Raw genomic sequence first — 26,500 nt, forward strand, 5'->3', positions numbered from 1 at the left:
GAGACCTGCTTTTGGTCGATAAAGATCTGGCAATTTTGGTAATTTGAGACATTCTTAATGGTGGCCTTATGAATCTATCATCGATTGTTTCCAGAGAAATACCAACGGAGTAGAAGGCTGGCAACACGCCCAATATTTTTGCGCCTTTTTGAATTCTTTTTTTTTTATCGCGGAAGTTTGATCTTTAATCCGGATCCATGCATCAAGATAGGAAAACATGGCCGAACATGGCCGAACATTTACTTAGAAACACACACACACACACACACACATGCAAACGCGTACACACTCACGCACTCATGCACACTGTCTTTCACACACACACATAGTCATACACATTCTCATACACACACATATACTTACACACATCCACGCACATGCACTCACACACATACAATCACACATGCACTGACACACTTTCACACACACTCTCACACATATATGCTCACATATAAACTTACATTCACACACACACATCCAATCATATCCACTCACCCACACTCTCAATCGCACACATACTCACACACACACACACACGCGCACACATACATATTGACCTATACATATAAACAAGCTTGTTTCTTTGACAATGTAAAAGAGATTCACCCTCACCCCACTATCCAGAGATTTGTTGAGAAAAAGATTCGTTATTGACAGAATTATTTCTAATTCTCTTTCAGAAGAAACCTCCAGGAGAAATTGTTTTCCATATTCTTTGGCGAAAATCCTCCAAGATACAGTTTTTCTCCTTCTAGCAGCAATAACATGTGTAGACGTTTATAGATTTTATATAGAACATGGTTGTTTCTGTCGTGTTGCTGCAAGTAGCATGGAGGAATGTAGTCTTACTGTAAGGAAACTTACAACTACCATTTATGAAAAAAAAAAAAAAAAAATTAATGCTTGCTGCGAGTCGACAAAATATAGTTTCTAACATTGGTAAACTATTGAATTGGGAAGCGATGCGAGTAGTTGACAGTAGGGTTGGTCATCTATTGGAACGGAATGTCTGACCTCACTGAACATGCGCCTCTTAACTTAGTGAAGTCATACTTCGAAAGCATAAAAGAATACTCCCAACCTCTTGTGTATTCATATACTAGATGAAGTAGTGTCATTCATACCTTTTCAATAAATAAGCCAGTGTAATAAGGTTATGCCGGCCGTAGAAGTGGAGTAGCACAAATGGGTTATAAGTCACAAAGTAGCTGCTTTGTGACTCATAATAAAAATAATGAAAGAATTCAGTTGTGAGGGATTAGATATGGGGCGATCAAAGTTTGGGATTGAGTTATTGAGTTCTTTCTGTTAACAATGCGATACTAAACGAAGCTGTGGTATATATGTTTACTCTTACACTTTTACTTTTTTACTTGTTTCAGTCATTTGACTGCGGCCATGTTGGAGCACCGCCTTTAGTCGAACAAATCGACCCCGGGACTTATTCTATCGCTCTCTTTTGCCGAACCGCTAAATGACGGCGACGTAAACACACCAGCATCGGTTGTCAAGCAATGCTAGGCGGACAAACACAGACACACAAACATACACACACACACACATATATATATACATATATACGACGGGCTTCTTTCAGTTTCCGTCTGCCAAATCCACTCACAAGTCTTTGGTCAGCCCGAGGCTATAGTAGAAGACACTTGCCCAAGATGCCACGCAGTGGGACTGAACCCGGAGCCATGTGGTTGGTAAGCAAGCTACTTACCACACAGCCACTCCTGCGCCTATATATATATATATATATATATATATATATATATATATATATATATATATATATATATATATATATATATATGCGTGTGTGTGTGTGTGTGTGTACATAGATACATATACGACTTGTGCTGTTAGAGCGCGGCATTCTGGGACACTGATGTTTGGACTTGTGTCTCATCACCCGAAATAAAGGTTTTTTTATCGCTTGCCAGATGTAAGCATCCGTCAGCAAACAATTGTATTCGCTAAAACCGTAAACAAAGCTGTTATTGTAAAAGGCAGAGGTTATTCTCTTAAGACATATACCAGGAGCGACCAACATAACCTGCACTAGGACCTGTCAAGTGACACGGCAAGAATAATATGCGAATATAACCATTTCAGTTATCGCTGTGGTCGGTGTAAAGAACGATCGTGTATGTGTATGTGTATGTGTGTGTGTGTGTATGTGTGTGTGCATATACATATACACACACATACATGTGCGCGCGCGTACACATATGTATAGTAGATGCAAGGAACATCATAGGTTGATCACGTTTGTATGAGAGATTAAGAACTCTAATTAAAATAGCCTGACCAGATCTTAACAAAGACTCCAGCACACTGGATGTGAACAGGACGTCAGATCCTGATTATGTTAAGCCATGACTTCAACGAACTCTCTTATCTTTATTCCATATTCTCACTCACCATTATTATTACTTATTTTTATTAGAAATTACCATTACATGCTAAGTCTTCTTCTTCTTCTTCTTCTTCTTCTTCTTCTTCTTCTTCTTCTTCTTCTTCTTCTTCTTCTTCTTCTTCTTCTTCTTCTTCTTCTTCTTCTTCTTCTTCTTCTTCTTCTTCTTCTTCTTCTTCTTCTTCTTCTTCTTCTCCCCCTCCTCCTCCTCCTCCTCCTCTCTATCACTATTTCCTATTTCACTCACTGTCTACTTCCTTTTTATCTCTCTCTTTTTATACAAGCTTTTAAACTCTTTCGCACAATCCAATTTAGCACATATGAACCCACACAAAAAGAGTACGAAGCATATATATATATATATATATATATATATATATATATATATATATATATATATATATATATAATAAGGGTAGAAATTGATATTAATCAATTAAAACCAGTGGTCTAGCATATTAAAAAAATCCGAAGATTAAAATATTTTTACATACAAAATTTAAAGGACTGACCACTAAAAGTGGACGGTCAACATGCTAGATATAGACGTCAAAATCGCTATTTTCCACAAAGAACCGTCCTCTTTTAGTGGTCAGTCCTTTAAATTTTTATATATATATTTATATATACGCATGTCTCATTTTAGTCATTAGGTCGCAGTCACGCTGGGCCTGCTGATTTGAAAAATCTTGAGCCGAATGAACCGGCACTAGTACTTATGATTTTAAAGACAGGCACTCATTCTAGCTATCTGTCACTTTTTGCCGAATCGCTAAGTTACAGAGATGTAAACACATCAACACCAGCGGTGGGAAATAAACACACACACACACACACACACACATACACACACACTCATATACAACATAAACGACAGCATTCCTCCAGTTTCTATCTACCAAATCCACTCAAAAGTCTTTGGTTTGCGTAAGACACTTGACCAAGGTGCCACGCAGTTGAACTGAACTCAGAGCGACGTTGACGGGAAGCAAGCTTTTTAACCACACAATCACACCTATAATGCATAGGTATGCATGTGTGTATGTATGGATGTATGTATATATGTAGCAAAAATTGAAAAAGGGGACAGACGCTCAGGATGTTATTAAAACATTTATATCTTCATATCTTCTACATATGTTCCGATGGATGCATTAATAAAAATACGTCCGACAGGGAGAATTATGGTCAGCTATGCATCAATCTCATCAGGAAAGATATAAACAACAACACATATAAAAAAACATACATACACATACACTCATACATATACTCCCAACACATACATAAATACATACGTATATGTTACCAGACATTTACGACAATCTGCTCATATGCATAAACACACGTTCACATACAACCACCAGAGCATAAACATCCCAAAACATATACAGACTAATCACATACTTACTTAATCATATATATATACGTTTATATAGAAGCATAATATACATACATACAGAAACAAAACCAGATATATGCGCATATGCATATATGGAAAGCGAAGTAGTGAGAGAACGCTAAAAATTTAAAAGTTTCGTTAAGGAAATATACTTGATAGGGTGAGAGAAGAATAAAAGGTATAGAAAGACAAGGAGCGAAAAAAGAAGGTAAAATGTGTGTGTGTGTGTGTGAGAGAGAGAGTATATCTTTATTCACCATAAGGTTGAGAAAAAGAGGGGACAAAACAAACGTTGGGGTCAGGGTATCGAATGAGATGAAACGTATTAAAATATATACAATTAAATGAGAATGAGTGAATAACAAAAAATGAAGCGGAGGACGCGGTTGATACCACAAACCACATACTCACACTGAAGACTTTGCTTTCTCCTTTTTTACATTCTCGATTAAACAGGTTCTTTCACTCGCAACATACTTGCTATAGACTTCCATCTTTTACGAAACACACTTTGCGACAGGCATTTCTTCTCCAGGCTTATTTTCCGTTTCATGTGGAAAACGAAAAAGTGGATTAGTTCGAGACTGGAGATAAACATGCTTGTTGCAATTCCTTTTACTCTCGTCTTCCATACAGAGAGAGGAGGGGGTAACGAGAAAAACTATATAGATAAAAATAGGGAGAGAAAAAAGAAGGGAGGAATTAAAGTTTTGGGAAGTAAGATAGAAGAACAAAGAAAAGATAATTTGCAGAAAACTATTATTAGGTAATGGATAGATACTATTTGAAAAAAACTGAAAGAATGTTTTTTCCAGTGCGTCCACTTGTAAACTCTCTCCGTAAACCTGTTTACCAGTTTATGTTTGGAAAATTGTACACTCATATGTATAAATGTATGTATCTCATTCAGATTTATTACATGACGTTTTTGCCAATACAGAAAGATCCGGTTTCTAACCTAGATGCTAGGCTCCTTCATGGGAGTTTCAACATCAACAACAGGGTATTTTTGTATGTATGTATATATGCACGTATAATTACAGGTATAAACCTGAACTTGTAATCTCGATACAGCAACTGCAAATTTTTGCAATAGTTCAGCGTAGGTATTCTCTTTTTCACTGATCCTCAGCTTTATGTTAACATCCGCTGGGCAGTTAATTTCCACTACTGTGCACAGTTTCTCTTCTCTATCCCAAATCATTATATCAGGTCTGTTGTGCTTACATGTTATTAAAGTCTTCACTGGGGTGTTCCACCAGTACTCCCTGCAATTATGAGCGGCTATAGCCTCTACCATACAGTGGGTTCTAATTTCTTTGTCCCCGGTTTAGTCTTCCGAAAGACTTAATTATAGAGTGCCCTAGCTACAACATCACATCTCATCGGTAGATATTACCGTGATGACCTTTTTGGAGAACTGCTTATGATGTGGCTGATATTTTCGGTGTTAACTTCACAAAGTCTGCAACAGTTATTACGTTTTACTGATTTTCTTGCATCTGTGTCCCTTTTGTTAATTTTGTGCGTGATACGTTGCGGTAGAGTCGTGCGACTACTTTGACATATATTCTAGGTTATCAAACAAAGAATGTTGCCCAAGGAGTTACCTTTCGAGTCTTATGATGTTACCAGCCTCGCGTATGCAAACTTGGTGAAGGGACGCACTTGAGCACTTGGTGGTTAAAAGATGTTGCTGAATGGATATGATATGACATTCTAAGGCGTTTTGGATCGATATTAAGCCTCTGCCACCTTGTCTCTGTTTTAGGTAGGGGCGGTCTACAGCACTTTTTATATGGAACTTGCGTGCTTGTTAGTATTTTTTTGGTTTTCACATCAATGGCTTGAATCTCATTAAGCGTCCATTCAAGCAGTCCAACAGTTAGTATGAGTACTGGCACTGCAAACACGTTTGCAGTTTCTCTTCATTGTGTTTCTCTTCTCTATCTCAAATCATTATATCAGGTCTATTATGTTTACATTTTACTGAGGAGATTTACATTTTACAGGGAGATTCCACCAGTACTCCTTTTTATCATGAGTGGTTATGGATTCTACCATACAGTGAGTTCTTGTTTCTTTGTCACCGGGGTTATCCTTTCAACGGATATCGTTATTCAGCTACGACATCATGTTCCAACGGTAGATAATGCAATAATGACATTTTCGGGAAACTGCTTATGATGTAGGTGATACCTTTGGTGTTATCTCCACAAAGTCTGCATCGCCTATCAAATTTTACTATTTTTCCTGCATCTCTATCCCTTTTGTGCATCGGGTACTTGGTTGATGTTCCCTCTTCTGGGATTGTAAACGCATACTCTTCAACGTGGGAGGTAGTAATCCGATTGTTGGTCCTTGATGGACTGCTTTGATGATCAATATTACTATTATGTATGTATGTATGTATGCATGTATGTATGTATGTATGTATGTATGTATGTATGTATGTATGTATGTATGTATGTATGTATGTATGTATGTATGTGTGTGTATGTATGTGTGTGTATGTATGTATGTGTGTCTATGTATGCATGCATTCATGTATGCATGAATGTGAGCCTGTTTGTCTACATACACATAAAGGTATGAAAAGTATATATGCATACGTATTTAACCAAATGTCTTCCATCGGGATAGTCGAATTCATAAGAGGAGCTTTATTGATAGCCCCACTATTCTCCACATCCACATACTTATAATAAAATAGTCACCACATCACTTGAAGTAGACTGACTGACTACATTCTGCGAGCTTCAAAATCGCTAGTAGTATTCGCACACCTAACTATGCATACAGGAAATACTAAGTCTATCTATCTATCTATCTATCTATCTATCTATCTATCTATCTATCTATCTATCTATCTATCTATCTATGTCTGTCTGTCTGTCTGTCTGTCTGTCTGTCTGTCTGTCTGTCTGTCTATCTGTCTATCTATCTATCTATCTATCTATCTATCTATCTATCTATCTATCTATCTATCTATCTATCTATTTATCTATCTATCTATCTATCTATCTATCTATCTATCTATCTATCTATCTATCTACACACATACATACATACACACATATTTATATATATATATATGTATATAAATATGTACTTACAATATTCACGCACATATATTTTCAAAAACATCGCGTGTCAGTGTGTGAGAAAGCAGACTCACACATGTGTCAGTGAATTGTGTGTGTGTTAAATAAAGAAGGCGATATTCTGCAACATATAATCATAGAAAATTACTCAATATCTACAGAAATTTCTATCAGAAGAGACAGTATCTTAATTTCTCTATCAATATAAATTATATACAATGTAGTGTCGTCTGTGTGTTTCTAGAAACTGTAACGGTAGATGTAATGGAGCTATTTCAGATATGTTTTGCTAATATAACACATTTCTACATCAGGCAGCACAGTTTTGAAAGAAAGCAGGTGTTTGTGAAGATTATCATCAAATATCATCAACTTGCTCAGGGATCGTTATTGACACGGATGCAGAGTAGCAGAGCAGTGTTAAAATTAATTTCCCCCCTTCTTTGCACACGTATTGCATACACATACACACTGACATTATTACCTGCATATAGATATGTGTATATATACATAAAATCATACATATATACATATATATGTATGTATGTATGTATATATATATATATATATATATATATATATATATATATATATATATATATTCGTATATATATATGTATTTTGCTTGTCTTGTTCCTTGGTTTGTGTCTATGTGTTTCGTCTCTCTATGTGTTCGACGTCTTTTTGGTATCCTGTACACATATATGCGTGTATATGTACATGTAGAGGTAGGTACGTACATATATGTTTATATATATGCATATGTTCTATTTTATTAACCTATTATACGACTAAACGCACGCACCCTATTAAGTAAGATTGTTCTGTTTATCAAGTTAGCCTTGATATTAACTCTCACGCGACTCTGCATCTTTCTTTCTTTCTTTCTCTCCCATTCCCTTTTTCGTCTTTTTTTCCCTCACTTAACTTGTCTCTTCCTCTCTCTCTCATTCTTCATTCTCTCTCTCCCTTTCACCATTCTTCATGGTCTCCTCGCACCATTCCCCTTCTTCTCTCTCTTCCTCTTGCTCCTCCTCCCCCATTCCCGTCGTCCATCTGCGACGATACTTCCGTCGTAACTGCTATCCTGTCTTTTCTCGCCCGCCTTGTAAGGCTACTGGTCGACTACATTTGCCCTCTCTCGTCGTCCACGATAATCCAGCGTTTGCAATACTTTTTTCGTCTGGCGTTAACAGCCCTTCTTATCTTGTTCTCCTTGTCCTGTCTCTCACTGTTATATATTTATTTTTCCACTGTTTATATATATATTTTTTACTGTTTATGTGTTTGTACTGTCGTTACCGTCTTGCCTTGTTTTTACCCCTCTGCGAAAAGATCTCAGAATTTTAATTGATTTGCTTTTCGCGGGAAGGAATTTTTCTTCGAAGTATACGTCTCGCTTTTATCCTTCGAAACGTTTAGTAGATGAAATCTTAGCGACTGAAGAAGGAGTTTTTTCGTTGTGTTTATTGTCCTGTATCTCTCTCTTTTTTTGCTTGTCTTGTTCCTTGGTTTGTGTCTATGTGTTTCGTCTCTCTATGTGTTCGACGTCTTTTTGGTGTCCTGTACACATATATGCGTGTATATGTACATGTAGAGGTAGGTACGTACATATATGTTTATATATATGCATACGTTCTATTTTATTAACCTATGTATATATATATATATATATATATATATATATATATATATATTCTTTTATTCTTTTATTCTTTTATTCTTTTACTTGTTTGAGTCATTTTGACTGTGACCATGTTGGAGCACCGCGTTTTAGTCAAAGAAACCAACACCAGGACTTACACTTTGTAAACGTGGTACTTACTCTATCGCCATCTTTTGCTGAGCCGCTAAGTTACAGGGCTGTAAACACACCAGCAACAGTTGTCAAGCGATGGTGGAGACAAAAACACAAATAGACACACATACGCACACACACACACACATGTGTACATATATTAGAAAGTTTGGAGGTGATGTGCAGATATTATATATTAGAAGAAAATAAGGTACTCAGAAATTTGGATGGTTGTACATTTACAGATTTTTATTAATATGTCACATGTTTTTATAAATCATATATTAGCGCTTGCATCTACTCTAGTAGATTCTTTAGAATTGAAGAATCTATTAGAGTAGATGCAAGCGCTTATACATGATTTATAAAAGCATGTGACATATTAATAAAAATCTGTAAATGTACAACCATCTAGATTTCTGAGTACCTTATTTTTTCTATGTTCATATATATATACACGACATATATGTACGTATGCATGTATGTATGTATGTATGTATGTATGTATGTATGTATGTATGTATGTATGTATGTATGTATGTTTGTTTGTATGTATATATGGGCACGTATTTTATGTTGTGTACGAGGTCTGATCAATAAGTATCCGGAGCTAAAGCACGCAGAGTAGAGCTGCTTGGCACAGATTGACCGTAAACATTGCTATGCATGTGCACTAAATTTCAACGTTGTAGCTCACTTCTGCTGTAAATTTCCGCTGTTTACAGCAGTGCTTAGAAGAAACGTGTATGGTATGTGATCGTCGCATTGACCATGATAGAGAAACCTGTCGTGGTGATGCCTGCTTAGAGGCCTACGCTAAATTGCAGAAAGTGTCTGGAGAAGAGTGTGTAAGCTGAACACATGTGTACAAGTGGTTCACACATTTCCAGGACGGCCGAAAAAATGTTGATATTGACAAACGTTCTGCGAGACCAGCAACCAGCAGTACTGAAAAAAAAACATTGCAGATGTGCGTGCAGCTGTGAGGGGAAATCGTCGAGTTACCATCCGTGAGTTATGAGAGGATGTGCAGATTAGTTACGGTTCAGTTCAGTCCATTATCACTGAAGATTTGGGTATGAGACGAGTGTCTGCGGAGTTGAGGCAAAACTGCTTTCAGCTGACCAAAAAGGCACTCGGGTTTCAGGTGTACGAGATTTCTTTGATTGTATCGAGAACGATGAAAATTTTTGAAAACTTTGCGTAGGCCTCTGAGAAGACACCTACACCCACATCATGCAGGTCATTCAGGTATAGTGGAAGGATATTGAAGATATGTGGGCCCTTGAAAACCCAACCTATTGCAGTATCTGGTCCTTGGCACTATGCAGTGGTGTCCTGTTCTGCTGTTTGTGTAGCTTTCAATGACAAAATTTGATACAAAGCCTTCCACGATTTTCCAGATGTATATCACTGCATATCTTTCCCGCTTTCCTTCTAGGAGGAAAATTTTTAACGCTTTGAGCCTTTCCCAGTAGCTGATATGTTGCGCTTAGGTGATTTCCTGTGTGTAGCTTCGTTGGATTGCTTCGAGTTGCGACGTTAATTTTATACTGGTTGGTGACTACATTTGGGAGCAGTAGTCCAAGCCGCTGAAGAGGTATGCCCTCCAAAGTACCATCATAGTTTCCTTTCCTCTCGTTTGGGAAGTTCGCAGGATCCATCACGCTAACCGTCTGCATTTTATTATCAAATTAGTAATATGCACCTGGAAAGACGAATCATCACTCACGCACTGATTTTGACTCAAGGATTGCAGTTCCTCCCGGTCTAGTGTATCCTGTCTGCATGTCGTTCAGCTGTATGTACTGACAGCAGAGAAATTGGAATTAAGCTGCCTGTTGTCCTCAGACCACCTGCATATTGCGTCCGACTCACGTTGCAGATGCGCAATATTTCCAGGGTTTTGGATTGTCTGAGAGGCTTTTCGTGTCATCTGCATAGTTAACGAGGGTGGTTATCCGAGCAGCTGAGGGCTTGTCTGAGAGAGTCACTATAAATAGCTGTGGCCGTAAGATAGTGCCCTGTGAACGCCACTAGCTATTTGTGTCTCCTTTGAGGTGGCTCCATTGACCACCACTGCCTGACGTCTATCTTTTAGAAAGTCGTGTAGTCATTCTCCTAGTTTTCTTACTATGTTGAGATCTCGCAGCTTGTGGCATATCATACCATGGTCGACTTTACCAAAGGAGTTTGCAAAGTCCAGATATATCACGTGCACACTTAAGTCACGTAGTAGTTGTTTTAACACACACTCAAAATATATTCCAGACACAGATACAGCCTCGTATTAGAAACTGAAGGAGCGGAAATGTGAAAATCTGACTTCTGGAACTTATTAGATTTTCAGTTCTATCTATTAAACCATATTCTACGTTTACGTATTCTTGGTGTATTAGCACACGTAGACACTCACATACATGTATATGTATATGTATGTATGTATGTATGTATGTATGTATGTATGTATGTATGTATGTATGTATGTATGTATGTATGTATGTATGTATGTATGTATCTAGATAGCCAGCAATTTATATGCATATATATATATATGTATATGTATGTATATATATGTATGTACACACACGCATGCGTTTATGTATATATGTACATATATGCATACGAATATATATATATATATTTATATATGTATATATTTACATGTATACAAGTGTATACAAGCATATGCATATATATATGTGTGTGTGTGTAAATATATATATATCATAATCCCACTTTTCTAATAAATATATGTGTGTGTCTGTGTTTGTATGTGTGTACGCATGCATACATATATATAGATGCAAATATATATGTATATATATATATGCATGTATGCAAATACATAAACACAAATATATATAGGTATGTGCATATATATATGCGTATACATGCATGCACATGTTTATGTATATATGTACATATATGCATACAAATGTATATATATATATATATATAATATATATATATATATATATATATATATATTTATATGTATGCACGTGTCGACAAGCATATGCATATATGTGTGTATGTGAGTGTGTGTGTATGCAAACACCTCTGTATGCAAGTATATCATAACGCAATATTTGTACATTGTAAATTGTAAGCCAATAGAATAGTAGTTTCTGGTGTTATTTGTAGTTTTCCCCTGAAGCAACAACTTAACCATTTTGATTTCGAGATGAAAGCTATCAGTTGTTGTTAGCAAACATCACGTGAATATTTTACTATTTAATATACTTGCACGCGCGCACATACACTCGCGCACACACACACGCGCACACACACGCGCACACACACACGCGCACACACATACGCGCACACACACACGCGCACACACACACACAAAACATACATACACACACACAAATTCACAGTTTCAGCTGTACTTTTTTTTTGTATTCTTCCTGTCTTTTATCTAATTTTTCATTGACAACATCTGATATTATACATTTCCAGGAAACTGGCAAGACAGTAAATTTGTAAATTTCTCTTGCTTTCAACTCCGCCCGTGCAAGTCTCGGGAGACAATGGTGAGATTATCAGGAAAAGAAAGGAATCAACTAAATAAATAAATAAGATTATTAATGAGAATCGTGTAATCAGCGAGTTGAATCTAGGTTGGGAGCTGGAATTGGCTTCAGTGAACTGTTAATCGTCAGCAATATGGCCGACATTTTATAGATATGTGCAGTCGCGTATGTGTGTGTGTGTGTATGTATGTGCGTGTGTGCGCGTGCGCTTCGTTATGTGTATCTACTTACTTGTATGACTGTCTGCGGGTGAAGGTCACATGCTTTATATTAAACCAACGTAGACATTATTAATTAGAAAATAATCTTGTTTCGATGAAAGCTGATGTCTTTGTTATTTTATAGCCCCAGGTTATCATTGATTCAGTGATGACAGGTCGTTCATCTAGAATTATCTCATGTTTATCTTCCACGGTCAAAGTAGCAAGGTTAGCACTCATCTTTGTTTAGCGCCATAAGTGAATTTGCAGCATCCTGAAAGCTTCTAAATTAACCCAAGGGCCCATGACTCCTAAAGCATTTTTAAGACGGTAGGGAGTGTGTTGATGAGGATTAGGCTGTTATATCTAGTAGGACGTTCGGGGAGACACTATAAAGGGAGCTTAGAACAATGCTGGTCTTTGTTTCATCAAACATTTCGAAGAGTCAGTGAAAGATGAAACTTTTGTCTGTACAACTGATGCTGCTGCAGCTATTACTACAAACTACTACTACTACTACTACTACTACTACTACTACTACTACTACTACTACTACTACTACTACTACAAGATAAGACATATTTTCAAGATGTGTTGCCGTCCATATTGAAATGTTTTATCAGCCCTATCGAAAATCAAATGGGGAAAAAAACTAGTAAATATATGCATACATACACGTATATATATATATATATATATATATATATATATATATATATATATATATATATATATATATATATATATATATATATATATATATATATATATGTATATATATATGTATATGTATATATACATATATATAAAAATGTATGTGTGTTTTTTCAATGTGTACAAATAACACGGAAAAAATATATAAATAGTTACCAGAGTAGCAAAATTTCACATAAGTTGCAAGGATGTAACAGCCTACTTAGAAAGATCGAAATTCCAGCGTCTAGTGAAATGTTTTTGCATGACACAGATAAATAAAGAAATGGAATTAAACGCAGGAGTTATTCAAATCTTTATACTTCGTACATATGTTTCGAAGAAAACATTGGTATTATCACAGGCCTTAGTGAGGACTTGACACATTCCTTAAATCGCAACTTTGGTTTTGTTGGGATCTCTTTCCATTCACAAGTTCCCCATATAGCATCTGCTTAGGGATCCTGCTATCCATCATTCTAATAAGGTGTCCAGTCCAACGCAACAGGTGCTTGTGCACCATCGCCTCAATACTCAAGATATCAGCTGTCCTCAGGACCTGTGTGTCTGGAGTTTTTAAGCTCCTACCAACATTCAGAATGTGCCTGACATCTCTGATGAAAGTGTTCAAGGGCCCTTACATGCCGTTTCTAAAGGGTTCATGTCTCACATGAGTAAAGAAGCGATGTCAGTACACATGCACGGTACACAGCAATTTTTGTTTTCTTTGTGATGCTATGCTGGGACCAGACACGAGACTGAAGAGACGGGAAGGAATCAGTTGCTCTCTGCAGCCTGAAAGATATTTCATCATCCATGCAGCAAGAACAGTTTAGTGCTAGATTTCGCTGCCTAGCTGAAAGTCCTCTGTGCAGTAATACATTGTGGCCATGGAGATTTACAACCAATCGTCACTGAACGTCAGCATCATTTTCATCAAACGAGTCTCTGTGTCTGGCAGTATCGTATCCCAGTGTCTCAGTAGCACATTGAAGAATCTGGTCTCGAAAAATCTTCCCATACTGTAGTATTTTCAATGCTGGACAAGCGAGTCTGAAGCTCTTTCCTCAGCACAGCATCATATATCTTGTGGACATTCAGACGCCGAGGAAAGCTGACTGGCCTTCTCTCTTTCACTCTAATCATCATCCGGAACTTTGCTCGCACCAGATTGTGGTCTGTCCAGTATTTCGATCCATGAAAGGACTTGACATTACAAATGTCATAGATGTCACGCTTGCGGATGATAACATAATCCGACAAGTGCCAAACTTTAGACCTTTGATGCATCCACGTTGTTGTGTGATCACCTTTGTGCATAAAATGGGTGCTTGTGATGTAAAGTCCATGTCCATCACAAAGCTCCAGCAGCATGAGACCATTGCTATTCATTTTTCCTACACCAAAACGTCCTAGAGAGTTCCATGTTTGCCAGTCTGTTCCAACCCTAGCATTGAAATCCCCCAGTGGAATGACTTTTTCAGAATTTTGGATTTTCCTAAGTATGGCTCTCCGCTGGGCATAAAAATACTTTTATCTTCATCACAACTAGTGAAAGTAGGTACATAGGTACATTAGAGTAGCAAACCGCCCAACTTTCAGGTGCAATCGTAGAATAATTAGACGTTCATTTATGGGAACAGGAAGCTCCTCCAACTTCTTAAGGATATCAGATCGAACTGAAAAGCCAACATCAGCCTCTCTGCGCTCGCCCTTCTGCCTCCCCTTCCCAAAATAGCTGAATCCACCTCCTACTTCCTCTAGCTGACCTTCACTTTCTATACGAGTCTCTGAAAGCGCAGCTATATCAATGTAATAGCAGTTGAGTTCGCGTGCAACAAGTACAGTGCTTCTTTTAGGCCTATAACCATTCTTGTTATCCAACAGAGTGCGCAGATTCCAACATGAAATGTTCAAATTCCATCCAGATTTTAAAAAAATATGTCTCTTCGGTTTTCGAGCACAGGGTGGACACCCGTCAATGGTGCTACATTTTGCTTCACCTTTTCTGGAATCTTCCCGGCCTCAGGGTGAGCTGTGCTCTCGCCAAATGGAGCGGCTCACAGACCCATGCAATAACCGAATCCTATCGCTGTCTTGGGTGACAAGGAGACGACTTCATATCTAGCAAAGGCCGCCTACGTGCATGTCGCTGACTACACGCTTTCAATCTGTCAGGTCTTCACTACCTCCCCATCGCCGCAGGATTTCCAAATAAAAATAAAATAAGTAAATGCTAAAAATAAATAAATATATATAAAAATAAAGACACATATATACTAAAAATGAAATGATATATATAGAGGAGAAAGACAGGACATATCGAGCAGAGGTCAGCAATGCCTTTACAGAGTTTTAGATACAATAAGGCTTGCACGACACCCCATATACCCTCTCCACTCTATTGACATTATCCAATGTCAAGCCAGAGCAAGATGTGTCGTACGCTCAGAGATGTGGAAGCGCCATGATCTCTAGCACAAACTAAAGATCCCCAAAATGTCCAATGCCATTTCCTGCATATCTGGTATTATATCAGAGTTGCCTTCTCCTAGAGACATGCTTCAACAGAAGCTGAGGGGTGCTTCACTCCCAGTTGTCTTGTAGCACGCCGGGCACCATCCCGGAATTTCTGCGTACCCGTATTACTGTCAGATAGACGTTGAGCCTGCACTAGATTCAGCCGACCTTTCAACAGGTCTTATTCTAAATTCTGCTGAGTTTCTAGCAACCCTCCTCACCAGGGTAGCCTGGTAGGAGTGCCGGTTTAGTCGCCGATAACCCGAACATACAATATGTTGTACTGGAATCCATGTTACCAGTAGCATTTTTGAGAGCCTCATAAGTGACCTTGACATACATACATACATACATACACACACTCATATATATATATATATATATATATATATATATATATATATTACGGAGATGTACTTGCATACCAAGGTAACTGGATCTGAGATCGTGTACTGAAACAAAAAATTGCAGTGTGTAAGATGTTTGTAAGCCATTTAAGAACACACAAAAATCGTTAGCATGACTTCCATCTTTAAATTTAATTTGTGTCAAAATATTTTCTTTGCTTTGAAACCGCGAACTGTTCACTGACAAAACTTCGTGCTGCATCTGAGAAAGTAACAATTAGTTCATAATATATATGTGTTTATGTATGTGTTTACCGTGTTGATGTTAAGTCCACCTCTGATCTTGTATTGAAATTTTCTACATAAACCGTGCCAACTATTACCCATTAAGATGCTATATCTGGCTTGGCAGGCTGTTGCAGGATGAGATGTGTGGCAGGCAGAGGAAAAATGATCAGAGAAGGCGATGGAGTTTTATTGACGGAGTAGAGTTTTTGCGACGACGACGTGTTCAGTGGTACAGAGGACGCAAATGTAAATAAACATTTCTTTAGAGACTATTCTATCGATTTTGTTGAAATGTTACACGTGAAAAAATGCAAAAGCTGCAGGGAAAATAACATCGTTATGGGAATTTCCATTCAAACGCCTGATTGAGCTTCCAAAACCGATGCCAACTGGGCATTATCGGGTTCTCGAAACATTCCAGCCTTATTTGAACTTCAGGGCATATGATCTACCTATGTGCCAAAACTCATTAAAATTGGTTGGACGATGTAGGAGGAGTTAGAGTAATCCAAACTCACAGACACCATTGCAGATTTATGTATATGTATGTATATATGTATGTGTGCATCTATGCATGTACGTATGCATATGCGTACATGTGTATGCAAGCATATACGCATATACTCATGTATGTATGTATGTATGTATGTATGTATGTATGTATGTATGTATGTATGTATGTATGTATGTATGTATGTATGTATTATGTATGTATATGTCAGGTCACTTTCGAGTGCTACTGATAACATGTAACCCAGTACAACCTGTTGCATGGTCGGATCATCGGCGACTAAACCGGCAACCCCACCAAGCTTGCTTGGTGAGGAGGGTGTTTATTGGACACCCTGCGGGATGAAAAACAAAACCCGTCAAAGGGTGGATGAACTCTTGAGAGTCAACGGCCATCCAATAAATGTCTTAGGGCTGTATCATGCGCGGGGACATAGAAACAAAAATATGATACACAGCCTAGTGCTTTTTTTATGTTGATAAGCTTGGTACATATTCTATTAGTTTCTTCTTGTGAAACCAGTAAGTTATGGGTATGTAAATAAACGAACAGCAGTTGTGAAGCAGTAGTGATGAAGGTGAAACACAGAAACAAAGTCACACACATACACTTAAATATATACATACATATATATGCGATTGATTTCTTTAAGTTTCTGTCTACGAAATCTATATATATATAAAATTTAAAGGACTGACCACTAAAAGTGGACAGTCAATATACTAGATATAGACGTCAAAATCGCTATTTTCCACGAAGAATGTGTTCTCAAGAAAAAACTCAACAAAAAACCAAAGTGTAAAAAATAAGCAAGACAAATGAAAATATACGAAATAGAAAACGATTCCCTATCTACTAATCAGTTTCACTTGTCAATATTCACGTATATGTATACGTGAACATCTGCAAGATCATCAGCATAGTCTGTCGTTTACAAACATAATTTCCAGAACTAGATACAGAAAGCTTGACCGAAATCCCGCATGCATTTTAATATGCTAGACCACTGGTTTTAATTGATGAATATCAATTTCTACCCTTATTCAATTTTATATATATATATATATAAACATACATACACATACATACATACATACATACATACATACATACATACATACATACATACATACATACATACATACATACATATATGTATGTACACACACACATACACAAAGATAAATTGCGTGGGCAAACAAAAATATGAGATACTGCCTAGTGTTTTTTTTATTTTGATAAGCCTGGTACTTATTCTATCAGTTTCTTCTTGTGAAACCAGTAAGTTATGGGGATGTAAATAAACGAACACCAGTTGTGAGGCAGTGATGAGGGAGAAGCACAAAGACACACACACATACTTACATATGTACATACATATATATACGATTGATTTCTTTCAGTTTCTGTCTACAAAATCCACTGACAAGGCTTTGGTTGGTCTGAGGCTATAGCAAAAGACACATGCCAAGTTACCACACAGAGGGACTGAACTGAAGAAGATGTGTTTTGGAACGAAGTTTGTTACCACACAGCCACACCTGCACCAGTGTGTGTATGCGCGTGTGTATGTGTGTATATATGTGAATATGTATATGTACATATTACATGTACATCTATCTATCTATCTATCTATCTATCTATCTATCTATCTATCTATCTATCTATCTATCTATCTATCTATCTATCTATCTATCTATCTATCTATCTATATATATATATATATATATATATATATATATATATATATATATATATATATATATATATATATATATATATATATATATATATACATGTATACATATACATCTATATGTATAGAAATAAATGTATACATATACGGCTATACACACATACACACACACTCACACATACATATACATAGGTGCAGGTGTGGCTGTGTGGTAACAAACTTCGTGCCAAAACATATGGTCCTGGGTTAAAAATTAAATTTAAAATAATAAGGTTGAGAATTGAATATTAATTTGATTAATATGAATTGAAAACCAGTGGTGTAGCATACAAGACCATAGCGGATCTTCTTGTAGCAAAATGGATGTCTACTGTTAATGGTTCATCCCTCTTATATAATAGTTTGACTTTAATAGTTTCAGTATTAAAGTGAAAGTATCTGACATTACAATAGAGAGATGTTTTTGTTTCACTTTTAACACGTAATACTGAAATAGTGGAGAAGATATGATGTTGTTGTGGGCCCGCCCTAGGCAAGAAGTTGTAAGTTTTTTGCCCACGACACTACATGGGCCCTAAGTAAGGCATGTGTAAAATTTGAATGAAATCGGTTGTGTAGTTCTCAAGTTTTAGTGATTCACACAGACAGACAGATCGGCACACATTCTCAGTTTTATATATATATATATATATATATATATATATATATATAGTAACGGAAAGGGAGGAATTTCGATTATCCCCACGTTGTGAGTTGTAATATATATATGTATGTATGTATGTATGTATGTATGTATGTATGTATGTATGTATGTATGTATGTATGTATGTATGTATGTATATATATATACATAGAGAGAGAGAGAGAAAGAGAGAAAGAGAGAAAGAAAGAAAGAGAGAGAGAGAGAGAGGAGAGAGAGAGAGAGAGAGAGAGAGAGATGAAACTAGATTGATATAGATAGATGAACATAGTTTATCAGATCTCAACATTCCATTGAAAGCTTTCCGCTCATAAGCCACAAAATATTAGCCTCTGTTAGAGTCATGCAATGTAGGACAGCAGTTAAAACATAGCTCCTCCCATTCTCTCTCTCTCTCTCATTCTTTCTTTCTTTCTTTCTTTCTTTCTTTTCCCTTTATCTGCCTGTCTTTTTCCTTCTTTCTTTCTTCCTTTCTCCCTTCTCTCTCTCCCTCTCTCTCTCCTCTCTATCGCTCTCCCCTCTCTGTATCTATCTTGTCTATCTCTGCTACACCACATATCAATAAACCACTCGAATATTCTTGCAACTAATTGCATTATTATCCCACAAGGGCTGTTTAGAGTTTAAGCTGTGAAACTGTTTTAAATTAATGTCTTTCTACATTTCTTTCTCTTATAATAATTATCGAAATATGAAACAAAAACGAAAAATACAAACACACACACGCACACTCACACGCACGCACACTCACACACAAACCAGCATACATACATACACACACGCAAAACATCCCTTTATGGACCTTCTTTAATAGTCTATTCTGAATATTTATATATGCACGCACCAGTCTATCTATCTATCTATCTATCTATATATCTATCTCTATCTCTCTCTCTCTCTCTCTCTCTGTCTCTCTCTCTCTCTCTGTCTCTCTATATATATATATATATATATATATATATATATATATATATATATATATACATAACACATATATGTGTGCGTGTGTGTGTACATTCACCCAGAATATTTCCTGTATTCTTATCACCATTTACTCTTCCTTTCTATCTCCGACCGCTCCTTTCCCCCCTTTCTGTTCTCCCCCTATTAGATACAAATCCCTTATATAACATTTATTTCCCCCCCCCCACTCCGACTATCATAATTTCTCATTCGCTATATCACTCTCTACCACCATTCTCCTGTTTTTCTCTAAAATCATCTCCGCTTTCCCTCTAGTAACGTGTATCTTTCCTTTCCCGACTCCTTTCCAATCTTGCCTCGAAATCCACAACAAAGAACCGTTTGTACATCGTTCACAAGTAGCACTCACCATTGAGATTGACAATGAAAGTAAGACAGAATACTTGACATTGAATCGTCTATTGTATTTGCTTGTGTCGGTCATCAGCTAATTAGCCTGTCTCTATATTTAGAATGTGAAGAACAAAGAACACAGCTTCTCCATATAGCCACCAGATGTCTCTGCCTACCCTGTTAATACTCAACAATGTTTGATAAGATCCTCTCCTCTCTCTCTCTCTCTCGTCTCTCTCCTCTCTCTCTCTCTCTCATATATTATCTCTATATAATATATATATATATATATATCTATATATATGTATGATGTATTATATTAATGCACAAGCACATACATACATAATGTATGCACAAAAATACATAATGCATTTTCAAACACACGCTCACACCTACACAAATACACGTAGATAAACACACACACATACACACATGTATTGTAAGAAATTAAATTATGTCTGTTTATATACAGGGTGCGTGGGGTATTTGAGGACATTTAGTTCAATAAAACATCAAATTATTTAGTGTATAATTTTTTTTACAGATATCCTTTTCAAAATATGCTAACTCAAGGAATGAAAGGACATGCAGTCATAGTTGCTATACATGCAAACCACAGTGATTTAGAAATTAGCAACTTTCTAAATGTTGCATGATCATTTGTACACAGAGTTCGGTTGGATTTGGAGGAATGTTTTTTACCTGTATCATAGAGAAAAAAAGCATTCCCAATGCTCAAACACTAAAAGGACACCGGAATTTATACAGCATGTTCAACCTCAGAAAATCAATGAGGTCCGTTGCTAAAGAACGTCGGGTGTCAGAGTGGACTATTAGAACTGTGGTACATCGTGACATTCGATACAAATCCAATGTGAAGAAAAAATCAATTGGTGTCTCCAAAGACACAGGAAAACGGCCTTATCCGTTCAAAAAGGTTACTTAAAGTGAAAAACCCCCATGAACAAGGCATGATGTAGTTTTTCTCTGACGAAAAAATTGATGGGGGTCAAAACTCTAGCAGAAGAAATGAAAGGTGGTTATGTGCAGATCCTTCTGAAGTACCCAGAGTAATGCACATGACATTTCCAGCAACTGTGATGGCAAAGATCATGTGTTCCTCCCCACTTTTTCCCCACAGGGTCTTAGAATTAATGATACTGGGTACATTGGGGTACTGGAAACTGTTATCAAGCCCTGGTTTGATGAGGTATGCAATGGAAGGCAATACGTGTTTCAACAAGTTTCAGTACCTTCTCACAAAGCGCTAGTCACCCAAGAATGGTTGTCAGACAATCTTTACGATTATGTAGCACTCAATATGTGGCCTCCAAACTCGCCAGATTCGAACCCCATGGACTACTACGTGTGGAGCGCTATTGAAAGGATATCATTCTCATAATACCATAGCTTCTCTGAAGGCCGCCATTGTCCAGGTGATGTCCGAAATGAATAAGGAGCAAATAGTGTCAGCATGCCAGCAGTTTCGGTCCCGCATTGAAGCAGTCATTGAAGCCAAACAGGGACACAATTCAATTTTTAAACAATAACCAAAGCTCCTTCTCCCAAAGGTGGAGGGTTACGGTTTACAATTATTTAACAAATGCAACATAACAACGTTTCCCTTACGAGGAACCAACAAACGTGATAATAATAGTTTAAACAGTAATAATAATAACAACAAACCTTACGGTGAATCAAAAAAGCAGTACGCGGCAGTTGAAGCTATAGTCCTTCATGTATAAGAAATAAACCAAGCAGTTACTCAGTAGAGCGGGTGTCGAGAAAACAGAACGTTTACATACAGCCAAACTTCATATAGATACTTAATGCTAGCTAATAAAGTGTATTGCACAGCTCCATCTGGACTATTCCATTCTGCACACTAATTTCCTTTTTAATTTATTCCCATTCATGTGAAACCAATTATTCAAGTTCAAATCATTGATGCAAAATTTATACAATTGCTATTTTTACTTTTGTTATGTTACGATTATATACTATACTTTAGCTTGATTTTAAATTATTACTTACTACATTAATTCAATTGTAGTTGTATTGTTAAAGTGAAAAGTATCAAAACATAAAATAGAGAAATGTTTTTGTTTCACTTTAACACGTAATACTGAGAATAGTGGAGGAAGATATGATATTGCTACGCGGCTCGCCGTAGGCAAGAAGTTAAACATTCTTTTTTGCCCCATGAAAATACAACTGGACCCTAAGTAAGGCATGTGAAAATTTTGAATGAAATTGGTTGTGTAGTTCTCAAGTTTTAGGGAATCATAGTGGGGAAGATATGATACTGCTGTGGGCTCGCCCTAGGCAAAACGTTAAAAAAACGTTTTTGCTGATGACACTCCCCGGACCCTAAGTAAGGCATGTGTAAAATTTGAATAAAATTGGTTGTGTAGTTCTCAAGTTTTAGGGAAACACACAGACAGACAGACACACATTTTCAGTTTTATGTATATAGAGATATCTGTCTGTCTGTTTGTCTGTCTGTCTGTCTGTCAATATATCTATCTACTTATCTGTCTGTCTGTGTGTCTGCCTGTCTGTCCGTCTGTCCATCTATCTATCTGTCTGTCTCTCTGTTCGTCTGTCTATCTATCTATCTATCTATCTATCTATCTATCTATCTATCTATCTATCTATCTATCTATCTATCTATCTATCTATCTATCTATTTGTCTGTCTGTATGTGTGTCTCTCTATCTACCTATCTATCTATCTATCTATAGCCACCTTGAGCATAATCCTATGAACCAGGAAAAATTTAAAACAGAGTTACTCACTTGAAAATAAACGTGCTAACATGTGACATTACTGACCGAGGTTACCGTGGTCTTTTCCGTAGGCTTTTCTTTCCAGGGATAAACCTTATCTGCTTCCCACTTTACACTTTACATCATGACATTTCTGAAAAAATTCTCATAGCCTTCGTGGTTTCATTTAGCCCTTTTATTTCCAAAATGGCCACTGGTCACCACGAGGCTGAGGTGCAAGTCAAGCGTGACGCAGAGGCAGAAAAACAGGATGCTCAGTTAGCGTACGCTGAACCTGACAACAACTCCACCACCACCATCAACTCGACAACAGCAACAAATACACAAAACAAAGGTCGCAAGGCCAAGCACCGCAACACACCATCAGTGAGTCCACACACCAAAAACACCGACACCCCATACCATGGCAGAATCTGCTACTAAACTGCTATCCCTACTAAAGACACACATCGCCAACCAATAACAATACCAACATCATCACCATCAACCGCCACCAAAGACCGTGCCGTCAATGCTACTAATACTACAAACACCACCGCCCACCAAAGAACGACAACAACAAACGACAACAACAACAACAACAAACACACAACGACGACGACAACAACAATTCCCTTCAACCACTGCTCACATCCATCACCCCAAGTGAAAAAATAACGACGACAAGCAAACGAAATGTCGAAATTTGCGCTAATGCAGGACTAAATTACGCAGGCAATTTTCCACCCCTTGCTAGTTGCATAATCAGCAACCACAAACCTACCACCCACACCCCTGCCATCAACACAAACACCACCGGCATAACAACAATAACAAAACACAACAAAACTTCGCCGAGGCGATAAAAGAAAAGGTAACAAAAGTTTCGTTTACTACACACAAACAAGATTAAAGATTGCAGAACCATTATTACAAATGAAAACGGAAAAAACTCTTACACATACCTCAACACATACTGAATGAGGTGAAGAAAAAAAAGACAATTGTATATAAAAATCACAAAAAAAACTAAATCCAGAAAAGGCAAGCACAGACAAAGTCGAAAAGTGCTTATGCCCAACGCTGGGGATACAAGGATTGTGTGACTTGGGCGAACAAGTTCGCACACGTACAGGTGGTTTTTCAGAATGAAGAGTTGGCGAAGAAATTCTCAACGATAACCCTTCATTCTGATGAACTAACGTTGACACGAGTTACCTCGGCCAGAAGGTGACGAAAGTCATTATCAGTGGTGTCCCCCAAGTGACTACAACACTGTGGATACATCCGCCTTAACATCCGAAATGGAGGACTTAAACATCCTAGATATCGGTGTTTCGGAAAACAAGGACTGGCTGGGAAGAGAATAGAGTTCCTCTTCCACATAAGTCAAGAGGACATAAATAAAATCCCCACCCACGTACATCTTGAGGATGGCCGCAAGTTATACGTAGTAGTCGAGGGCAGAAGGCACGATGCTATACATGTGGCAGTGAGGCACACCTCAAAAAGGAGTGCAAATCTGCCGCAAAATTACAACAACAACAACAGCCACAGGAAAAATCACAAAAGCCAGGATTATTGCCCACACCACAATATGGACAGCTAGTCAAGAAGCTGTATGCGGAATGCAGGAAAAACAACAAAGAACAAGCCAACCCAACCAAACAACACCAACACCAGCGCCAAGAACAGAATCATCACCACCAACAACAAATAAACCAATTCCAACACCAAGAATAACAACGAAGAAGACAAGCACCAAGGATGTAGGAGAGACAATAACCACAACAAACCCCCCAGCAACACCCTCCCCGCGCACCACAACAATATCTACAACCGCACAACACACACCCAGACGCTTTACCCTTGCCCCCTGCTGATTCGTCAGACTTTTCATCTAACGATGAAAGTTCGACAGAATGGCAAATAGCCACAGGGGGTAAAAGAAAAAGATCAAGAAAAACCAAACAAGAAATCGCAACCAAAGCAGGGAGATACCTGAACCCTGAAAACTCCATACACAACAAAACAAGCACCAACACCACAAAAACAATGCTATCAGCGATAGACACAAAAGACTCCAAACTAATGGAGTACATCACAGGATACACAAACATTTGTGAAGATGACTTTAAAAATAGCAATCATCCACGCACTACACCACCCAAACACATCAAAATACTACACATCACACAAACACAACACCACAAACTCAAAGCCCTCTTCCCAAATGCTGTAGGGGGTTTCCAGAAATATCTGTCCCAAAAACTATATAGAAACCTCCTCGAAGACACATCAAAGAACGAGGAAGCCAAAACTTTCGACACAAGTAAGTAACTCTCTGTACTTTCATTTGTGTGTTTTAAAGCACACACCCCAATAGAATCATGGTCAAGATTGGTTGTGTGAATGCGCGTGGCTTGGGGTCTCCTTGGAAACAAGGATACCTCCTAAATGACATCAAGTCACATGATTTGGGAATCATAGCCATAAGTGAGACCAGACTCCACGAGCCACGGGCCATAAAGTCCATGTTTGGCGGACAGTTTAACATTTATTTCGCTCCCTGTCTGCCGAGGATGGGCGGTAGTGGCACCGCGGTACTTTTTCACAAGAGCCTGGATCTCGAAGTCAAGACGATATTCGTAGACCCGGAGGGTAGACTGATCGTTCTGGATGTTGACGGCAGCAATGGGTGCGTTTTCGACTCGTATCAGTCTACGCACCGCCCTTAACAGGTCGGGCGGATTTCTTTCGACGTCTAGAAGTATTCTTGGGAACGTCTCGTCCTTTACTCTTAGTGGGGGATTGGAATGCTACCTTGGACACGCATGTAGACTACGTGGGTAGAGACAGAAACAGAAGGGGATGCAAATGCCTCAGAGACCTGCTCAGACGATTCCAACTGTCTGACAGGTACCGACTCGACCACCCAAATGCACCAACGTGGACATGGAGCAACCGCAGTGGGTCGTCGAGATCGTATCTAGATAGGATACTGTGTAGGACAGTAGACAAGGATAACTTAGGATGTCCACAATTCCACACAGTCAGCTACACGGACACAAATTGGTGACGTGTACGCTAGACTTAGATAAGGCACATAGACAGGGTCCTGGGTACTGGAAACTGAACGCCTCATTCCCGTCCAGACAAGTTTTCAGAGACCGGATTAGCACACTAGTAAAGAGGGCT

This window comes from Octopus sinensis, linkage group LG3 (genome assembly GCF_006345805.1).
Source record: "Octopus sinensis linkage group LG3, ASM634580v1, whole genome shotgun sequence".
NCBI lineage: Eukaryota > Metazoa > Mollusca > Cephalopoda > Octopoda > Octopodidae > Octopus > Octopus sinensis.